The sequence below is a fragment of the Poromitra crassiceps genome (assembly GCF_964638095.1).
Source record: "Poromitra crassiceps genome assembly, chromosome: 2".
Taxonomy (NCBI): Eukaryota; Metazoa; Chordata; class Actinopteri; order Beryciformes; family Melamphaidae; genus Poromitra; species Poromitra crassiceps.
In genome coordinates, this window is record NC_139624.1 from 30,268,388 (window position 1) to 30,288,769 (window position 20,382).

The 20,382-nt window shown below is 45.0% G+C and overlaps 1 pseudogene across 1 annotated transcript; it reads right to left on the minus strand.

Moving 5' to 3' along the window:
- Positions 1 to 481: 481 nt before the first annotated feature.
- On the minus strand, positions 482 to 1,816 carry LOC310799288 (putative tubulin polyglutamylase TTLL9 pseudogene; annotated as a pseudogene). The gene has a single exon. The product of its transcript is annotated as a putative tubulin polyglutamylase TTLL9 pseudogene (transcript).
- Positions 1,817 to 20,382: the final 18,566 nt, after the last annotated feature.

The following is a 20,382-nucleotide window of genomic DNA, read 5'->3' on the forward strand; positions in this document are numbered from 1 at the left end:
AAGAGTAAAAGCATTATAAAAATACTTAAAAAGTACAAATCCTCAAAACAAACTACTCAAGTACTCTCTGGACATACATAACATTACAGAGAGACATACAGATATACAGACAGACCCTCTTATATGCCTCCCCTAGTGGCCATGCTGTAAAAATAATAAACAAATAAATACACATTCTTCCTCATCACACCCAAATATGTGATTGATTCTTTATGCTATATACTATTTATGCTAAATACTGAAAAAGCACCATCTCAGAAAGCATATAAAGTCAGTAATAAATAAGTGTGTGCATAATTGATGCATACCTTATCCAGGTTTGTCAGGACCACCTTTGCAGCTGTTGTAATCCAGTATGACTTTTGGCTTCTGGTGCTCATCTTCACTGATGGCTGGCTCTCTGTGTTTGGTTCTGCTGAGAAGCATGTTCTTGCGCTACAAGTACATGGAACATAGGAGATGGCTGTGCGGTTCTCGGCAACTACGGCCATTTGACCATGCCACATGTCCTCTTCTGGCCTGGAAATGGTTTCAGCACCTGGAGGAGCTGCTTCTCCCGGTCATTCACACAGCCTAAGTATGTGTTGGTAGTGAAAGATGAACTGTCCATTGTTTCGGGGTTGATGTCCTCTCTATAGACGGGCCCGTCGTTCCACATGAGGTCAAAGCCGCCCACCCTCTTCTCCCTGCCAGTGAGCCTTCCCTCCATATCCACAATATGTAGCACGTCGTCCAGCATCTGGCACTTCATCTCAAAATCCTCTTGACTAGAGGCTGTGAGTGACGGAGAGCCGTTCACCTCAATCAACCAAGGTTTGAGCTTCTGATCCAGGAGAATGTCGTAGCCATAGAGCTCAAAGCAGTGTTTGTCATTGATGATGACCCGTTGCACACTCTGCAGGCTGCGGATAAAAATGGTATCCATGTCCTGAAACAGCGTTTCGACCGCCTCTCCGCCGTGTTTGGCAGTCAGGTATCTACGAAGCTGCTGCATCTGCCACTTACTTCCCTTCTCAGGATCGTAGTTGGGCGCCGTCTTCTGAACAGCGATGTTGGTGAGGTGCACATACTGGTCATCAATACTGCTCAGGGAGTAGCGGGTGCTGGAGAAGCGGGCGAAGCCATCTCGATACAACCAAGCCTTCAAAGGAATATATGATGTGACCAGCACATAAACTCTCAAATCAAATTTCCTGCCGCTGATCAGGTAGGGGTTCTCTATATAACGCTGTGCCACATAGCTTTCCACTTGAGCTGCTGCATCCTTCTGTTCCTCTGAGCGGGGGCCCTCCTTTTTCCAATCCATGATGTCCTTCAGCTTCCTGAACAGGAAAATTCCCTTCCCTTGAGCTTTTGCTGCGGGTTTCATGATCCAGATGCTGCGAGGACTTCGTCTGAACTCCTCCACGAAGAGATGATACTCACTGGGCATTGCAAAGGTGCAAGGGAAAAAGTCACATTTGGCCGCCTCCATGCTTCCAGCTTCCCTTTCAATGGTTTTGCGGTATCTTTTCAGGTTTTTCACCATGAGGTTTTTGCATGTCAGCTCGGAACGGTTGCGGAAGTGATTTATCCGTGCATGTTCCTCCATGTAGGAATGATCAAAGTTCTCCCTCAGCCAGCCCACATCACACCAGTTGAAGTCCCACTCTCCATCCTCCTTGACTTCAACCCAACCTGGTCTCTGGCGTAGGACAGCCTGGATGCTTCTGACTAAAAAGCAACATCTGTAGCGCACATTGGTTCTTCCTTCCCTCTCCCCTCTTTTCTGATAGTCACGTGGACCTTTATATCCAGGTGTCTTATTCTTTGACATAGTCGGTCACACCTCGGTCTATACATGAGGTTTGATTTAGGCATGTAATAACGCAATAGCAGCTGGCTGGGATAGCAAGAGGTTTTCTTCCTGACTTGTGACGCTTTGGACGAGCTCTTTATTATCCAACCTCCCACCACTTATATAACGTCAGGATTTATGACATCACTGATCACTGTCACAATGTCAATGACGTCATTAAGGTCACAATGTCAATGATGTCATTAAGGTCTATGTGAAATTGTGACATCCTACTACTATCCGACTACTATAATTGGAGAGCTGTGTCCGTCCATACGCACCACACCATTCCTTCGATCTCCTCCAAAATGTGCAAACAACTCTTAACTCTTTTCAGGGTCTGGCATGAATCTGGTGTGGGGGATGCTACAGCGAGATTTACATAATACACCACTCACATCTCATGCTGCTATGACATCATCATCACTGATGAGGTAATAACATCACTGAGGTCCTACAGTTCTAGATGGCTCGGCCTGGTGGCCAGGTCACCACTATAGTGATGTACTGTATCCTCTTCCCACACATCACCATGTAGTACTCAGCGAGTGATCTCATCAGTGATGATGTCATCAGTGATGTCTCATAAGTATATGATGAACATCAGTGATGTCATAAAGGTGAGGGGCGTGGTGGAAGTAAACAAGAAGGCTGATGACTAGAGCAGCCTGCATCTGTCTGTCGATTGGTCTTAGTTTATTTATATGCCTCTTGATGTGTTGTCATTTCCCCCGTTTTATAAAGGAAGAACGCACAAAAAGGTGTGGACCAGAGCAACGAAAAAATGAGCTGCTTAGAGTTTTTTTTTTTTTTATAAATACATAGGCTATATACTGTATACTGTATGGGTAAAATCATTTGTGTTTTTGAAATACTGACATACATTTCCAGTAGCAAGGCAATGATAATGCATATTGGAAATACATCTGCAAAATGAATTTGTTATGACTCAAGGTTGGACAACTACAGTACATGAGAAAATATGAATAAAGGGAAAGAAAATATCAGTTATGTCTTATGTTTTTCTATCAATTCTGAAACTCAAAGCACTTTGGGGGGGGGGGGGGGATTACCATAGAAATAGTTTGTGATGTATTCGCAACTTGCAGCCAGACAGAGAGGACTGATAAAAAGTGTGGCATCTGAGTACTGTACATTGGTTGCAATTATCTTTCTTGCTCTATGTCTCTGTGCTTCCTTTAAACCGCTAACTAAACTGATGATTTGTAGAAATGTTGCAGCCTGCGTCATTCTTGAAAGCATGGAGAGTTTTCTGCTGTAAAAGAGCAGTCAGTGACTGGCCAAAATTGCAAGACCTTGCAATATTTGTGTGGGGAAAACTGTTTATTTTGCAAAAAGAAAATCCTCCTTGCAACACCCCAGTTTCCTGGAGGGGCTGATTATAATGGATGGAGTCATCATGCCTAACTTGTTTGTGTCAATGGGTAAGAAGAAGTTAAGAGCATGGTGCAGGTTGGAGTCCACTTTGCAGGACTGGTATGTAGCAATATGATTCTATTTTGTTTTTAGTTTTTTTCACACATAGCTGCATTTAGACTGGTTTTTGTAAAGCAGCTGGCAAGTGCTCAGTAAAAAGTCATCTATGCAGATAACACCAGTGACATCACTCACCCAGCCTGGCAGAAAAAGAAGAAAAAGCAGAGGGCCTGCTGTAGAGCAGCCTGGCTGGGTGAGTGATTTCACTGGTGTTATCTGCCCACGTGACTTTTTATTGAGCATGTGCATTAGAATGCCACCTTTTCTCCACATTTCTGCCCTGGGGGCATGTTTTATTTTATTTAATTTTATTTTAAATGTTTTGAGGGGAGGTATTTTCAAAGGAATCTTGACCCCAAAATATAAATTCACTTTTTTTTAAACCCTGCACCATGCTCTTTAAAGTTGCATGACTGAGTTTTGAAGAGGGAGAATGATTCAGCGTCTTAGTCATGCTTCCTTGGGCTCGACTCCACGCTACAGAAATAACCATCGGCTCCTTCATGCCCTCTGTTGACTCTCAAGTTGACAATCGCACAAATTCACCTGTGTATTGAAACACACCTACATACATACATACAGTCACCTCTGTGTTGTAACACACCTACATACATACAGTCACCTCTGTGTTGTAACACACCTACATACATACAGTCACCTCTGTGTTGTAACACACCTACTACATACATACAGTCACCTCTGTGTTGTAACACACCTACTACATACATACAGTCACCTCTGTGTTGTAACACACCTACATACATACAGTCACCTCTGTGTTGTAACACACCTACATACATACAGTCACCTCTGTGTTGTAACACACCTACATACATACAGTCACCTCTGTGTTGTAACACACCTACTACATACATACAGTCACCTCTGTGTTGTAACACACCTACATACATACAGTCACCTCTGTGTTGTAACACACCTACATACATACAGTCACCTCTGTGTTGTAACACACCTACATACATACAGTCACCTCTGTGTTGTAACACACCTACATACATACAGTCACCTCTGTGTTGTAACACACCTACATACATACAGTCACCTCTGTGTTGTAACACACCTACATACATACAGTCACCTCTGTGTTGTAACACACCTACATACATACATACAGTCACCTCTGTGTTGTAACACACCTACATACATACAGTCACCTCTGTGTTGTAACACACCTACATACATACATACAGTCACCTCTGTGTTGTAACACACCTACATACATACAGTCACCTCTGTGTTGTAACACACCTACATACATACAGTCACCTCTGTGTTGTAACACACCTACATACATACAGTCACCTCTGTGTTGTAACACACCTACATACATACAGTCACCTCTGTGTTGTAACACACCTACATACATACAGTCACCTCTGTGTTGGGAATTACGTTAACGTCTGCGGGTCTTATTGACGTTAGTGGCTCGAGCGCAACTCGGAGGAGAGAAAACTATCTGAAGCTTTCTTTGTTGGAGTCCAGGTATGTTTTACAAGAAAATGCTCGTCATTGTCGACGATAACGTTATCTGACCTGGCTAACACAGTGGATACTCGCTTGCTTGCTGTGTACCGGCTCAAAGTAGTAGGCTACGTTCTTTATTTTACCCCCTTCACTGTCCGCTCCAAAAACAACTCTCTTATTTTGCACCGTGACCGCCGGAAGTGTTAAAAGGACCCGGAAGAATTTGGCCCACTGTAAGGTCTGAACATAAGGTGAATACTTTGATATAAAAACCAATAAATGGGGCAACTCCAATCTTGAACAATCTCAGCGTGAGATGCCAGCTCTATTATTCTTCCGCTTCCAGCATAACCTAGCGTCAAGCGCCCCCACAACAACACACACACTTCCGTTTCCTGTCTTCAACATAAGAGCCTACAGTGCATTGGCTGTCTAGAACGTAAACATAAATTATATAGCACCTTCATAAAAATAGCTTACACAATCATGCAAGACATGCTGGAACCTACAGAATCCTACAACATTATTCATAATAAATGCCATGCATTGCATTGGCAAACGTATCAGAAATGTATTTCTCTTTAATTTGTTCACCTTTATTCAGTCAGTTGTTGTTACATCAATAGGATTTAAATTAACAGCTTGTACTGAATGTTTGGGCTAAAATAGCTCCTAAATACACAAAACATTTGCATTTTAAACTTTTAAACTTTTAATTTAATATGTATATTAAATTGCGAGTTTTTTTGCTTATAGACTAGTCGACTAGTCGCAAATACAATTTGAGACTAATCGGCGGGGAAATTAGTCGAAATTCCCATCCCTAGTTGTAACACACCTACATACATACAGTCACCTCTGTGTTGTAACACACCTACATACATACAGTCACCTCTGTGTTGTAACACACCTACATACATACATACAGTCACCTCTGTGTTGTAACACACCTACATACATACAGTCACCTCTGTGTTGTAACACACCTACATACATACAGTCACCTCTGTGTTGTAACACACCTACATACATACAGTCACCTCTGTGTTGTAACAAACCTACATACATACAAATGCACCTCTGTGTTGTAACACACCTACATACATACAAATGCACCTCTGTGTTGTAACAAACCTACATACATACAAATGCACCTCTGTGTTGTAACACACCTACATACATACAGTCACCTCTGTGTTGTAACACACCTACATACATACAAATGCACCTCTGTGTTGTAACACACCTACATACATACAAATGCACCTCTGTGTTGTAACAAACCTACATACATACAAATGCACCTCTGTGTTGTAACAAACCTACATACATACTGTGACGAATCAGGTATTCGTCCAGGAACCGGGAGACTTATAGTTGGTACAGGCTTTTATTCACAGTTATTCAACACAACTCAGCGGTTGTTACCACGGCTGGACTGCAATGTATTCTTACCGGTGCGATGGCCCGCGGGCCGCTGCCGTAGTGGGCCGGTCAGGTTGGTGAAAAAGTATGTATTATGTATTTGATTGGGCCGGTAGCGGCCCATTCAGGCGTCAATAATGAATGATTCTGGTCTCTGGAGTGGCCCTCTAACCAATGCTAATGTATAGCATTGTAATTTAGGATGTTACCTGAAGGCAACACAGGTGGTGACAGCCAATGACATGCACGGAAAACGTATGTATGTGTGTGTGTCTCTGGCCCAGCTCCAAGGGAGAAGAACCACAGAGAGAGAAAGAGAAACTGTTCCTCGTGTTATATTTATTTCCTCCGTCTTGCTGCTGCTCTGGGAGTGCACGCGAGAACTGCTGCATTAACCCACTCTGCTAACAGACGTGTTGTTCAAAGATGTTGTTGGTGCTCCCTCTAACTCCACAATGTGCAAGATAGTAATAGGCTATGTGTCTCTGTATAGGCGGGTGCACAACGCACACACCCTGCTTAGAGAGCAGCGCACACACATGCTGACATGCTGCGCTGCTGAGACGCACAGTGTGCGACTGAAATGTCTGCACTTTAAAAAAATCAGTGTTATGTTTAGTACTGTGGGCCGCGGAGCCTATAGGGCAGGTAGGGCTTGAGCCCGACCTACTTTTGGGGAGTTGGACCGTCGTTTTGTGCAGAGAGACTTGCATGTGGCAGCTGCCCTGGAGCGCCTGTCTGCAGCTGAAGGGGAAAAGGTTGGTTTCCCGTCTGCTATTCTGTGTCTCTACGAGAAGGATTTTAATGTTGACTCTCTCAGCACACAGCTTGATATGTTGCCAGACACAATCAAGCTTTCCAAACCCCTAACCGTGTCATCTGTTGTGTCAGCAATGAACAATACACCTGTGGCAAAAACACTCCTGCCAGATGTACACAAACTGTTAAAGTTGTTTTATACAATCCCCGTGTCGTCTGCCAGCGCCAAGAGGTCTTTCTCGTCCCTCCGACGTTTAAAGACCTATATGTGATCAACAATGACACAAAAAAGACTTAATAGCCTGATGTGTGGCCATACACACAAGGACTATTTGGACAAAGTGGATGTTTCGGTGATTGCAAGGGAGTTGGTCCAGAGCAACGACAAGAGGACGCAGTTCTTCGGCAGAATGTAAAGAGATAGAGAGAGAAAGATATGGTGAGTCTGACATTAACAATCTCTTAAAGTTTGCATTTGGCGTGTGTGTGGAGGAGGAGGGAGGGGAGAAAGTGTGTGTGTTGCCGAGGTGCAGCATCAGCTGGTGCTTTTTTGTGTTTCACTATGATGTGTATTATTCTATCCCTCCTGTTCGCAAAGTAGTAGTAGCACTATTTAAACCACGAGGCTGAATCGAAGTGATGCTTGATTAATTCATTGATTGTTGAGTTGAGTTGAGTTGAGTTGAGTTCACTTTATTGTCCCCTAGGGGAAATTGGTTTTGCAGCAAGATAAAATACAAAACAGAGTACAACAGAGACAACAAGAGAGCACGACAAACAACAGCAAACAAGTGAACAAGGAGTTCGAACACACAATGTCATTTTCAAACCCATACCGCAGGGCAAACACAAGTGTAGATACAGTGCAAAAAATAATGTGCAAATATGCGAGTGTCTGAAAGGAGTCAAGTCAAGTCAAGTCAACTTTATTTATATAGCACATTTACATACAGCGGCAGCCGAACCAAAGTGCTTCACAGGCGGGGAGTAAAGTGCACAGATGTAAATAAGTAAAGTGCAAAAATACTAATTGAAAGCAACATAATACAAAGTGCATATATGATGACAATTAAAATCAAAAAGATAAAACAATAAGACAATAAAAGCAATAAAACGATAAATGCCAGGGACCTAACGAATGATGGCTAGGTAGGGGGGAAAGCCAGGGAAAACAGGTGGGTTTTTAAGAGCGATTTAAAAACCTCCAGGGTCTGGGCAGCACGAACGTGTAGGGGGAGACTGTTCCAGAGTTTTGGGGCAGCTGCCGCAAAGGCTCTGTCCCCCCTAGTTTTTAGTTTGGTTCTGGGCACCACCAGCAGCGATAGGTCGGCCGATCTAAGAGCTCTGGAGGGGGTGTGGCGGTGCAGCAGCTCGGAAATGTAGGGAGGGGCCAAGCCATTGAGGGCTTTAAAAACGGTCAGGGATAATTTAAAATCAATGCGAAAGCGCACAGGCAGCCAGTGGAGCGAGGACAGGACTGGGGTGATGTGCTCGCGCTTTTTTGTCCTCGTAAGGAGGCGTGCAGCCGCGTTCTGAACGAGCTGTAGGCGGCGGAGCAAGGACTGATCAATCCCCACATAAAGTGCGTTGCAGTAGTCAATACGTGTGGTGACGAAGGCGTGAATAACCCTCTCCAGGTTTGCCTGGGAGAGGTAGGCCTTCGTCTTAGCCAGCAGCCGAAGGTGGTAAAAGCTGTTTTTAACTACTGAGTTGATCTGCTTGTCGAATTTAAAAGCGCTATCAAATATAACCCCAAGGTTCCTAACCGAGGTGGAAAGGTTAGAACCCAGGGGGCCGAGAGCATCGACAAGGGGGCCCGGGGTGGCACTGTTAAAAATGATGACCTCGGTCTTTTTTTCGTTAAGAGTGAGAAAGTTGTTGGACATCCAAAGTTTGATTTCAGCCAGGCAGTCCAGCAGAGGCTGTAGTGCAGTTCCCCCTTGGGTGGGTTTTAGGGGAAGGTACACCTGCACATCATCAGCGAAGCAGTGGAAGGACACATTAAATTTTGCTAGGATCTGACCTAGGGGCAGCAGGTATAACAGGAAGAGGGCGGGGCCCAAGATTGATCCTTGTGGCACCCCACAGGTAAGGGGGGCCACAGCGGAGGACAGGTCTCCTAGCTGAACGGAAAAAGTCCGGTTATTTAAATACGACCGGAACCAGTCCAGGGCGACGCCCCTGATGCCCACCTGGTGCTCAAGTCGAGCTAATAGGATCGTGTGATCCACCGTATCAAAAGCGGCCGTGAGGTCAAGGAGCAGCAGGACAGAGGGGCTACCTGCATCGGCGGCTAAGATGAGGTCATTAAAAACACGGAGGAGGGCTGTTTCTGTGCTATGCCGAGGTTTAAAACCTGATTGAAATTTCTCGTGGATGTTGTGTTGCTCGAGAAATGACTGTAGTTGCAAATAGACGATGCGTTCCAGGACTTTTGAAAGAAACGGTAGTTGGGAGATGGGTCTGAAGTTTGGGAGGACAGAGGGATCAAGGTTGGGCTTTTTTATTCGGGGCTGGACCACAGCATGTTTGAAGGCAGCCGGGACACAGCCAGTGCTGAGACTAGCGTTTAGCAACAATGATATGATGGGCATGACAGAGTCAGGGGTTTCCTTGAGAAGGCGTGAGGGGAGAGCATCGGAGGGGCAGGAAGTGGGTCGCAGATGCTTGATGGCATCCGAGAGAGAGGAGGGGGAGACAGGCTCAAACTGATCAAAGACAGCAGGCAGGGGGGAGTGGGGGGGAGGAGGAGGGGGTGGGAAGGGCGAGGGGGAGAGTGGTCGGAGGGCAGAGACTTTGTTGATAAAGAAATTAAGAAAACTTTCACACAAGTCGAGTGAAGGCACAGCGGAGGGGGGGGCAGAAGGGTTAATAAGGGAGTTAAGGACTTTAAACAGAACCTGGGGTTTGTGGCAGTTGTTTGTGACAAGGTTTGAGATGTAGTCTGATTTTGCAGTTTTAACAGCGGTTTGGTAGGTGGATAGGGAATCGCGGAGAATTTGGAGGGAGACGTGCAGCCTATCCTTCCTCCATTTTCTTTCAGCACGCCTGCATACGCATCTAAGAGCGCGCGGGGAGTGCAGCGGGGAGCTAGTTGCTGTTAAGCTTGTTGATGGCGCTAGGGACAAAAGAGGCGTGGAACCTCTTCGTGCGCCTGGCAGGCGCTCTGAAACGCCGACCAGAAGGTAAGAGCTCAAACTCACTTTGTAGTGGGTGGTTCTGGCAGTCCAGAATGGCGTGTGCCTTCCTGAGGACATGTAGAGAATAGATTGATATCGGAATCGGATTGATATAGGCTATAACCACAACTCCGCTCCATTTCAGTACCAGGGACAGCCCCGCACGGCTCTATGCAAATTGCCTAAACTCACCTGTTTCCGATAATAAGCTTCATTTAACTAATGGAGTAAACTTCAAAAACGTTTCATATTGTTTATCTGATGTAGTCTAGCCTAATTTTTGCGGTTGAGCCCGACCTACTTGAACAGCCTTCCGCAGCCCTGTACTTACGTCTATTTAATAAGTAAACGTTGAGTTCTCACTGGGCACGTTTATTCAATGCTGCAATATCATTACACCTAAAACCCCTAGACCGGGTCATAACATGTGGCTTTATAAGTAAATCCCCAACCCATGCGAGAGTGAGCGAAGTGAGCGTGAGCTCGAAAAATTGGGCCGATTCGAAATTGTGGGCCTGTCTGACACATGGCAGGTAGCTTTTTTGGTCCCAGTCCAGCCCTGGTTGTTACGCTCCTAGGTCCCCACACGTCCACTCCGCTTCCTCACATATCTTGACTGCCTCATGCTCAGACAGGAAGTCCCACTTACACCCCGTTCCCCCCAGGAACTAACCTGACGCTGCCAGATGGACGGTATAGCTCCACATAGGTTTCACTAAACCACTCGATCTGGGAATGAAGTCACCAGACCGCTGACGGAGGCGGGCACTTTTTCCAAGCTACTTGGCAGGTGATTGGATGACCCATCTGTCTATCACCGCTGGTGGGTGTTAACTTCAACCAATCAGATCGCCGAAGGTGCCTGTGGATGATCTCCGTGGTATTCATTGATTGAGTCCTCACGGTCCTAAAGTCACCTTCGAAGCATTTAGTTAGATTATAACAAACTAGTTGTGTGGCTTAGCCTTCCCAAATGTTGAGGGTCGTTTTTTAGAATTGAATACATAGAATTGGGAACGTTACATTCAATTTCATTCAGACTGCCTGTCACTTCCGCGGCAGCAGCCATGTTGACGAGTGAAAAGAACTACAAAGACCATGTACCCACTACTTGCCCAGACGAGCCAGAGCCCGCCTACGGCCGCCGCTGATTCGTCGGGCCGGCATGGCTCGACCAATCATCTTAACTGCCTGTGCGGGTCCAGACCGTCACGGAGAACCAAATGAAATGTGAGTTCACGTGACGGGCGGTTTACCAGGCTACCCAGGAACAACCCCACACATCAGTTCCTAGCTAAACCCCGAATCACCACATTACATGTCAAACCCCAGGGTCGCTACATTATCACCTCCCAACAAAGCCAGCGCCCACGCTGGCACCCACAACACACATACCCCTGTACCAAAACAACAATAACACAATAACCATTTTTTCCCGTCACCACATCAAATTCCATTCCCCAACAACATTCCCCCCAAGTACTCCTTTCTTTTTTCCACCTCTTATTTTTCCCCATTCCACCACCACCGTTTCGTTACTTCACATCACCCACATTTCAATTCAATTCCCCTCAACAACATTTACATTTTTCCTCTTTTCACAACCATTCAACTCAACCCCGTCCCCTTTACATTATGTCTCTTCTTTTTCACACACATTTCAATTCAACAATAACCCGTTCCATTTACATCATTTATTTTCTCTTTTCCCATCCATTTAAACCACCACCATTTCCATTTCTTTTCTCTTTTTACCTTCCTCTCGACCATCCCCCATTTCCATCCCCCCTTTTAAAGCTTCTGTCCCACCCGAAGCACACCGCAGTCAACACAGCGAAGGCAGTAGTCCTCTACGTCTCCCTCCATCTGTACCCAGTAGAAAACTCGACAAAGGCGGCTGAGTGTCTCTTCAGGGCCGCGATGCCCCTCACCGATGCGGCCCCTGTGCGTCCCCCGTAGCGCCAACACCCGCAGGCAGCTGGGCACAACCGCGACTCTGCCACTCTTCCCGCGCCCTTCCAACCCCAGAAGCCCCGACTCCCACACCCTCAGGTCCGTAAACATGTTCCACAGTCCCTTTGTGGCACCGGAACACCAGTGAATCTCCTCCACAGGGGGCCGGCGTCCGGCCGCCACCCACGCGAGCACCGGACCGATATCCGCGTCCTCCGCCTGCCTGCGTTTCCACTCACCCACGTCAACAACCCCCATAGTCTCTTTTTCGGCTCCTCTGTCCGCCGTTCTCCACGCTGCGTTACCTCCGTGCTCAACAAGTCCACACGCTGCGTGACCTCCCGCATCAGCTCCACTGCCCACTGTGCCCAGGCAAGCGTAGCTTCCAATAGCCGTCTGACTTCTTTCAACAAACGGGCTTCCATGCCCGCAAGCACCGAGCTGAACCCCGGAGTCAGCTCCTCTTTCCCCCTGTTCACCGACCGGCATTCTCCGTCGCACACCATCCCACGTGGTGCTCATAGCAGCTAGCACACAGACAGCTAACCGCTACCGCTAGGTCGCTCGAGCCTTCAAGCCGTCACCTCCAACCTCTCCTCCGCTCCTTCTTGCTCTTTTGGCCGACGCGGAGGCGATAACTCCAAGCTTTACTTCTGACACCAATGTGACGAATCAGGTATTCGTCCAGGAACCGGGAGACTTATAGTTGGTACAGGCTTTTATTCACAGTTATTCAACACAACTCTTGGCGGTTGTTACGCTCCTAGCTCCCCACACGTCCACTCCGCTTCCTCACATATCTTGACTGCCTCATGCTCAGACAGGAAGTCCCACTTACACCCCGTTCCCCCCAGGAACAACCCCACACATCAGTTCCTAGCTAAACCCCGAATCACCACATTACATGTCAAACCCCAGGGTCGCTACAATACAAATGCACCTCTGTGTTGTAACACAGCTACATACATACAAATGCACCTCTGTGTTGTAACAAACCTACATACATACAAATGCACCTCTGTGTTGTAACAAACCTACATACATACAAATTGACATTTTAACACAGACAAAAAGACTGACTCTCTTCCCGCAGTGGTCCCCAACGTTTTTAGGCCACGCACCCCCTCCTACATCCCGACTGGGTTGTCACACATTCACCCCCCCTAAAACAAACAAACAAACAAACAAACAAAAACAGACTCTTTATAGCTGCATCTATTTTGAGGATTTTCAAGTGGCGATAGAGAGAGCGAGAGAGAAGTGGTTGAGCGAGCTATAGCGTGCATGAAGAGAGGGAGCGGTGGTAGTGCGAGAGAGAGATAGACAGACATGCAGGATTGAGAACCTCTGAGCACCCCTCTTTACAGGGCAGCCTCAGAGAGATGTGTGCATGAGTAGGCTATTCCCGGTAATTGTAGCAATAATAACAATACCAATGGCCAAATAGCCTATTTTACCATTACAAACCATTACATTTTTCCTTTCGCAGAACCCCTAGACGCAGCTCGTTCATCCCCAGAGTTGCACGCACCCAGGAGGCTGCGGAAGTGATACTGAACGCTGTAGTTCCTCACATGGCCAATTGAGGCTGGCCTCAAAAGCGAGTCAATCCCCGTAGACCCCCATGTTAAAATGCCACTATTTACATCAGGATTAAACATGTTTACAGCCTGGTTCAAAACACGGTTTTGGTCTATATAGCTCATTTCACCTTTTATAACAACTGTATGGGGAGTGACTTTTTGTATAACTCGCCCGTTTAGAGTAAAATAAACAATAGAAAAAACTGTTTTGGGCGTGATTGGCAGGTCGCCTGTCCAGTGATCGCTCAGCTTGCCGATCACGGACCAATAGCAGGCAGAGCTGCGGCTCTGGCAAACCCCTGGTTTCGTGCCGTCTCGCGCGAGCTGGGCAAGAACCCTGTGATGGCGACGGTCACGGCCACACTAGGCCTCAAAATGGAAGTCCAAAAACCAATAGGTGACATCACGCTCACTCTGTCCGTTTTTAGACGGTCTATGCACGCACCACACTTTCCCTGTCTTACAGCACCCACACAAGGGTGCTGTAAGTCACACTCAATCACGCTGTGTGCACACACACGCCAAGCCCCTCCCTCGGCTTTCTCTAAATGATTTATCTGCTCTGATTGGGGAGAAATGATTGTCCATAATGAAACAGACAGTGAAGATGATTTCTTCATTCATCTCGGGACAGAGCGGGCCATGGCCCTTCTCTTCATGGTAGACAGCTTGTGTAAACAGCAGCAATGAGTTTGGAGTTTTCCCATTACCCCCTCACCCCCTCTCATCATCTCCACTCTGGACGCCGCACGCTCGGACAGACGCTCCATCTAATGAAGGCCTGCAAATTCAGCGCGCAGCGCCTGGGAGAACCTCTCCGAGAATCTTTCTGTCTCTATCCTCCCCTTAATCATTTTACAGGTCGCAGGCCGCGGGCTTAGAGAGATGATTATTGTTATTGCGAGCCGGGCGTGCTCGCCGCTCGCTTGTCTAACCTCGCTAACACCTCAGAGCAGGCGGCGAGATTGAACGATAAAGTCGTCTCTGCAAACCCGCCCTGATTTAGAGCCCCTCGTAAAATTGATACTTATTTTTCTCTTCTCCGGTGCTCACTGAAGTGCGATGTCATAAACTGCTCCTCCTTTTTTCCCCTTCTCGTTTGGAGATTTAAGGCTGGGGGTCAGCGGGGCCACTGAGCAGGCCTCTCTCAGTGTCAGCAATCATCAAGCCCACAGTCTGAAGAAAAAGAACCAAGCAGGAAAAAAACCTTGCAATCCAGTCCTGAGTCGCTGGGAGAGCAGAGGGCTCTTTAATATAAGTGCTTTGAGTAGGTGAAGCATTTTCTCTTCAGAACCATTCTCATTTTCATGAGACTTAAGTAGATATTTGGGGCCTTGCACCTCCGCCTCTCTCTCTCTCTCTCTCTCTCTCTCACTCACTCACACACACACACACACACACACACACACACGCACGCACACACACACGCAAGACAGGCTTTTTACATCATTGTTATTCTCTCCCTGTTACTCAGCTGGTTTTAAATGAGCTGCAACACTAGACTGGGTCAAAAGCTCTCTCTAAGGAGATAGACAGGCAGACAAACACACACACACACACGCATGCACGCACGTGCACACACACTAGTGCTGCACGATTTGGAGGAAAGGTGCGATTAGCGATTATGGTGGACAATATTGCGATTTGCGATTGTGATTGCGATATAATAAACAAATGGTATCTAGGAATGTGCCAGCATGAGTTTTTGACGGTATGATAACCTTGGACAAAAATACCACGGTTTGACGTATCACAGACTAAAATACATGAAATATATTCAAATTTAAAATATATTAAAGCTAAATAAATAAAAACTATTTGAAATAAAATTATCTTTAAAAAAACAAACATTTTGAGACATTTGCCTGTCCCAAACATGTAAAAAGAAACACCAGAAAAATTCAGAAACTGCAGCACTGTGTTACAGCACATAGAAGATGGCTCAGACTGCAAAGTTAGTTACTTGTCGATCCAGTAATACAATGATACACCCCGTTTATTTATTTTGTAGCCGACAGATGGCCTTAAACGCCACACTCACGTCACGTGACTCTTCTTTTTTTGAGAGAGGCGAGGTAACGTGCATCTGCAGACTTTATCGAGGGACCATGAAGGTGTCATGTGACAGACTAGCTAGAAGCCTGGAGGTGGTGCTGCTGGCAGCTGCGACAGTGTTTTGCTGCTATCAACCTTGTTAATCTCGTTATATTCTTCATCACAGCGCGTCATTACCCACTGTGCACTTAAACGTGCGCTAGTTCTGCATAAGCACCTGCAGCTCTCTCCTTATTTTACTGACTTTCTCACTAATCACACGGCTGGCTGTTTACATGCTTTTCTATGAACGGCTAGTTATTAGCATAGCTAGCTGTTAGCGATCATGGATGTTCTTTCTCTCCCTCTCGGTAAGATGTTATGTTTGTGAACCTTGCTGTGCATAACATAACTTATTTGCGGGAGTGCATGGGAGAAGTCTCTGCCCAGTGTGATGGCAGAGAAACGTGTGTTTGCTGCGTTGCGTGTAACGTTAGAGGAGGCACACACACACACACACACACACACACACAACGTTAAAAAAGTAATAATAATTGCACATTTTTGCGGTTATGTAATCACACGTGCTGAAATCGCGATTGCGATTAGATTACTCGTGCAGCACTAACACACACACACACACACACACGCGCACACACACACATGTGCGCACGCACGCGCAAACACACACACACATGCGCACACACACACACACAAAAACAAACAATTGAAAAAAATAAATAGAATAGAGCTGAATAGAGAAGATCCAAGCAGAACGAGAGGGAGAGGGAGAGGGAGAGAGAGAGGGAGAGAGAGAGGGAGAGAGAGAGAGAGAGAAGTCCCCATGGCAAAGTGAAAATGTATTACATACAGGGGGGTGGCTTACGAAATCACACAGCAATTTATTTTTGCCATATGCCAAGGACTAATGGCAAAATGATAAATAAATGGAAACACAATGCCATATGGAACTCCTCGGCCCAACTGCAAGCCTGGTTTTACAGCACCATGAGACATTGTAATAGATAATTCCTACAGCATCTGTAAAGAAGTGTTCCCGGACATTGCAGGAGAATTCCCTGTGCTGGCCTCCACAGCGCCTGTGCGCCGTGTGTTTGGGTGTTAAGTCGAGGACACGCACGTGTGTAAAAGCACGCGACAGAAGGGACATGAGCTGGGCTCATGACCTGGGCTCGCACACTGGAGAGAGTGAGGGAAAAGGCCGGGGACATCTGAGTCTGTTTTATCACATGTGGCCTCTTTTCATCGCATGGTTGCACCTTGCAGCAAGTTTCCAGCTCATTTTTTTTGGCTCTTCAGCCATTCTACTTCCAGGTGGAATTCTACACATCACGAAGCCTATATTACAGGACTAATATCACCTGGGGAAATCCAGTGATTTGTAATGAGTGTGGAGATCCAGTGATTTGTAACGAGTGTGGAGATCCAGTGATTTGTAATGAGTGTGGAGATTAGGGATGGGCATTTCTAGCAAAAACACTATTCGAAATTCGCTGGCCAAAGTCGACTTTTAATCGAAATTAGAAAATAAAAATAAAAATGTAAAAAAAATTAAAGATGTAATTTTTTTTTTTTTTAATCTTGCATTGTCTCCCCTGATTCTAAGTCTAAGGCTTTATTAATTAATAGAAAAAGCTTCTGCTGTGGATTTTTAGCTCAAACAAGCCACTGAAGTAAAGAACATGTTACATGACATTGACATTTTCGAAAATAAAAAACAGTTTTGACAATCATGAGTGGTTCATTAAATATTTAGTAGGCTCAGGTTTGAGTGCCAAAGGGGTGCCAAAGTCACCCCCTCTCCCTCTTCATGGGATTTCATCCGCCATTCATTTTTCCATAAACCTTGCTTAAAATGCTTATAAAAATTGTTTTACTTGCTCAAACCAAGCGATTCGACTATACTTAGAATCAGGGGAGACAATGCAACATTTCACTCACATTTTTTTTTTTTTTTTTGAATTTCGAATTTCGACTTTCAATAATAAAAGTCGACCTTGATAATAACAACGATTATTCGAAAATTCGAAATTCGATGCCCATCCTTAGTGGAGATCCAGTGATTTGTAATGAGTGTGGAGATCCAGTGATTTGTAATGATTGTGAGGAGATCGTCTGTGATTTTAATTCAGTGCTAATCAGCCATGTTTCTAATTAAATTAGAAATAATTAATCATGTACATATTGTATATATTGACACGATTGATTCGATTTGATTGCACTTGCAACCTTGCGATTGCCGTTGGTTATCTTCCTACTTCTTATCCCTGTATATTGATGTAACCGCTACGCTGCATACAGACACTAAGACAAATTCCTCGTATGTAACTTGTGGCAATAAAAGTGATTCTGATTCTGATAAAGCAACAAGCAATTTGTGATGAACTGCGACTAGATTGGTTCAGGTTAGCTCACTGGGGCCAACCTGTGGTGGTCTAAAGTCGGCCTATACTTCTACTACGTTTAGATTGTGCAGTCACTGATGTTTAATAGAAACAGGCCTAATCGATAATCTCTTATCATCTGTCAATCTGTTATTATTGACTGTGCAAAATCAATCTGTGTTATCAAACTAAAAGATTAATTTGAGTGTGGAGTGTAACTTTTTGTCGGTACCTGGTCGGAAATGTACTGGACTTCAGCATGGATGGAGACCGATGTGTAGGGGGAGTATCTTGACCTTGTACAATTGTATCTGGGGCACCAGTGATTTCAGCGAATTCCATTATCCCGTGTGAATACATTTCACAAAATGCAGACACAAATATATGTTGCTGTGGGATTTTTTAAGGTTTGCTCGCCTCCACTCTCCACAAAAGTTTTTTTTCTTGCGGGAGACAAACTTTACTTTTCTATCAATTACAAAATATATGAGGTTCCCAAGTCCAGTGTGAATAGGGCTATATATATATATATATATATATATATATATATATATATATATATATATATATATATATAATGTATATATATAATCACCACATTGGCAACACGTTGTATGCTAATTTAATATTGACCGACATGTTTAACCGACCAAAGGCGTTCTCGGCGGTTAAACGGTTAATGGTTAACCGTCGACATCCCTACTCTGTTGTCCTCCACACTCATGCGAGTGGGCAGCGAGGGGACTGTGGATCTGTGCACATCTGTGCATTGTGTGTTCATTAGTCAGGCATAATGTGTCAGAAATGAGGGCATTCATTTTTATAAACTTGGATTAATGATGCGTCTATGGGTGAGATCCAACATTTAGAAAATTACACATATTAGCCTAAGGGGTGCAGCGCAGTCATTTTGAACAAGCAAATCTTCTGCCATAATTGAGGTTCCGTCTGGACGTAGAGACTCATACGCCTCTCCCATAACAAATTCCAACAGAAGAATTATGCCATACTGGAAATTTTAATTACTACTCCACTGGGGACAACATGTTTGTTACAGTGTGGGTTTGACATTACAGATGATGCTAATCTTGACAATCCAATCAAACAATTAGGAAATATATTTTCTTGCTGGGACATAGAAGACAATGCATTGCTGTTTGATTATCTGGACCTCGCCTATATATATATATGTATATATAAATATATATATATATCCAATATCAAGTCCAATGTTATCAAGTTTTGGAGTCACAATATCATCCCTCCACGGTTCCCCTATGAGGCCTCGCCCACTAGCAGGAGACGACAGTAAACATTACCGCAAGGCACTCTGGGTATTGTGGTGACACGGGTTGGCCCGTGTCACCACAATGATGTATGAGCTCCCGTTTGCGAGGCTAGCAGACAGTCTAGCCTAGCTAACATTTGTTTTCTCAGAGGCGTAGTGTTTGGGCTATGCGGCTCTACCTGTGGTATATGCTAAATATACCACAGTTGTGAACCAATCCGTTCACGCACCGGCAGTGAGTGATACGACAAACAACTGCTTGTGTGAATGGTGCGCTCACACACAACTGCAAAATATCAACACACATCAATGTTTTTTCTTCCTCATTTCTTCTGTCCTTTTTCCACCTTCTTTCTTCATCTTCATTTCAATATTTAATTGGTGAGCTTTTGCATAATTCACACTCAGTGGACAGGGAAGAGGAGGAGAGGGGGGGCAGCCCAGCTGTCGAGTGCTGGAGGGGAGGAGGGGCACGCACACACATTTCCAGGCCGGCATTGTAAATAAGAATTTGTTCTTAATGACTTGCCTGGTGAAATAAAGGTGAAAACAATCACTCTGAATTTAACTGAATGTCTCGGTCACTATTTATCTTGCACCGTTCTTTCTTTCCTTCATTCGTTCTTTCTTTATTTTATATTTTCATGCATTGTCTTATTGTTTTACACTCTTGACCCCTCTCTTTCTCCCTATCTCCCTCTCTACAGTAATTGGGTTTGACCTCTTTTTCTACTAATTTCTTTCTATCCAGTATATTTTATTATGTATCTGGTCTTTCTTTCTTTCTTTCTTTCTTTCTTTCTTTCTTTCTTTCTTTCTTTCTTTCTTTCTTTCTTTCTTTCTTTCTTTCTTTCTTTCTTTGTCCCCCTATTTGTGCTTCAACTCTTTCTCTGTCACTCAGCATCTGATCAGGGTGTTTGGGCCTGATGCTTTGTAA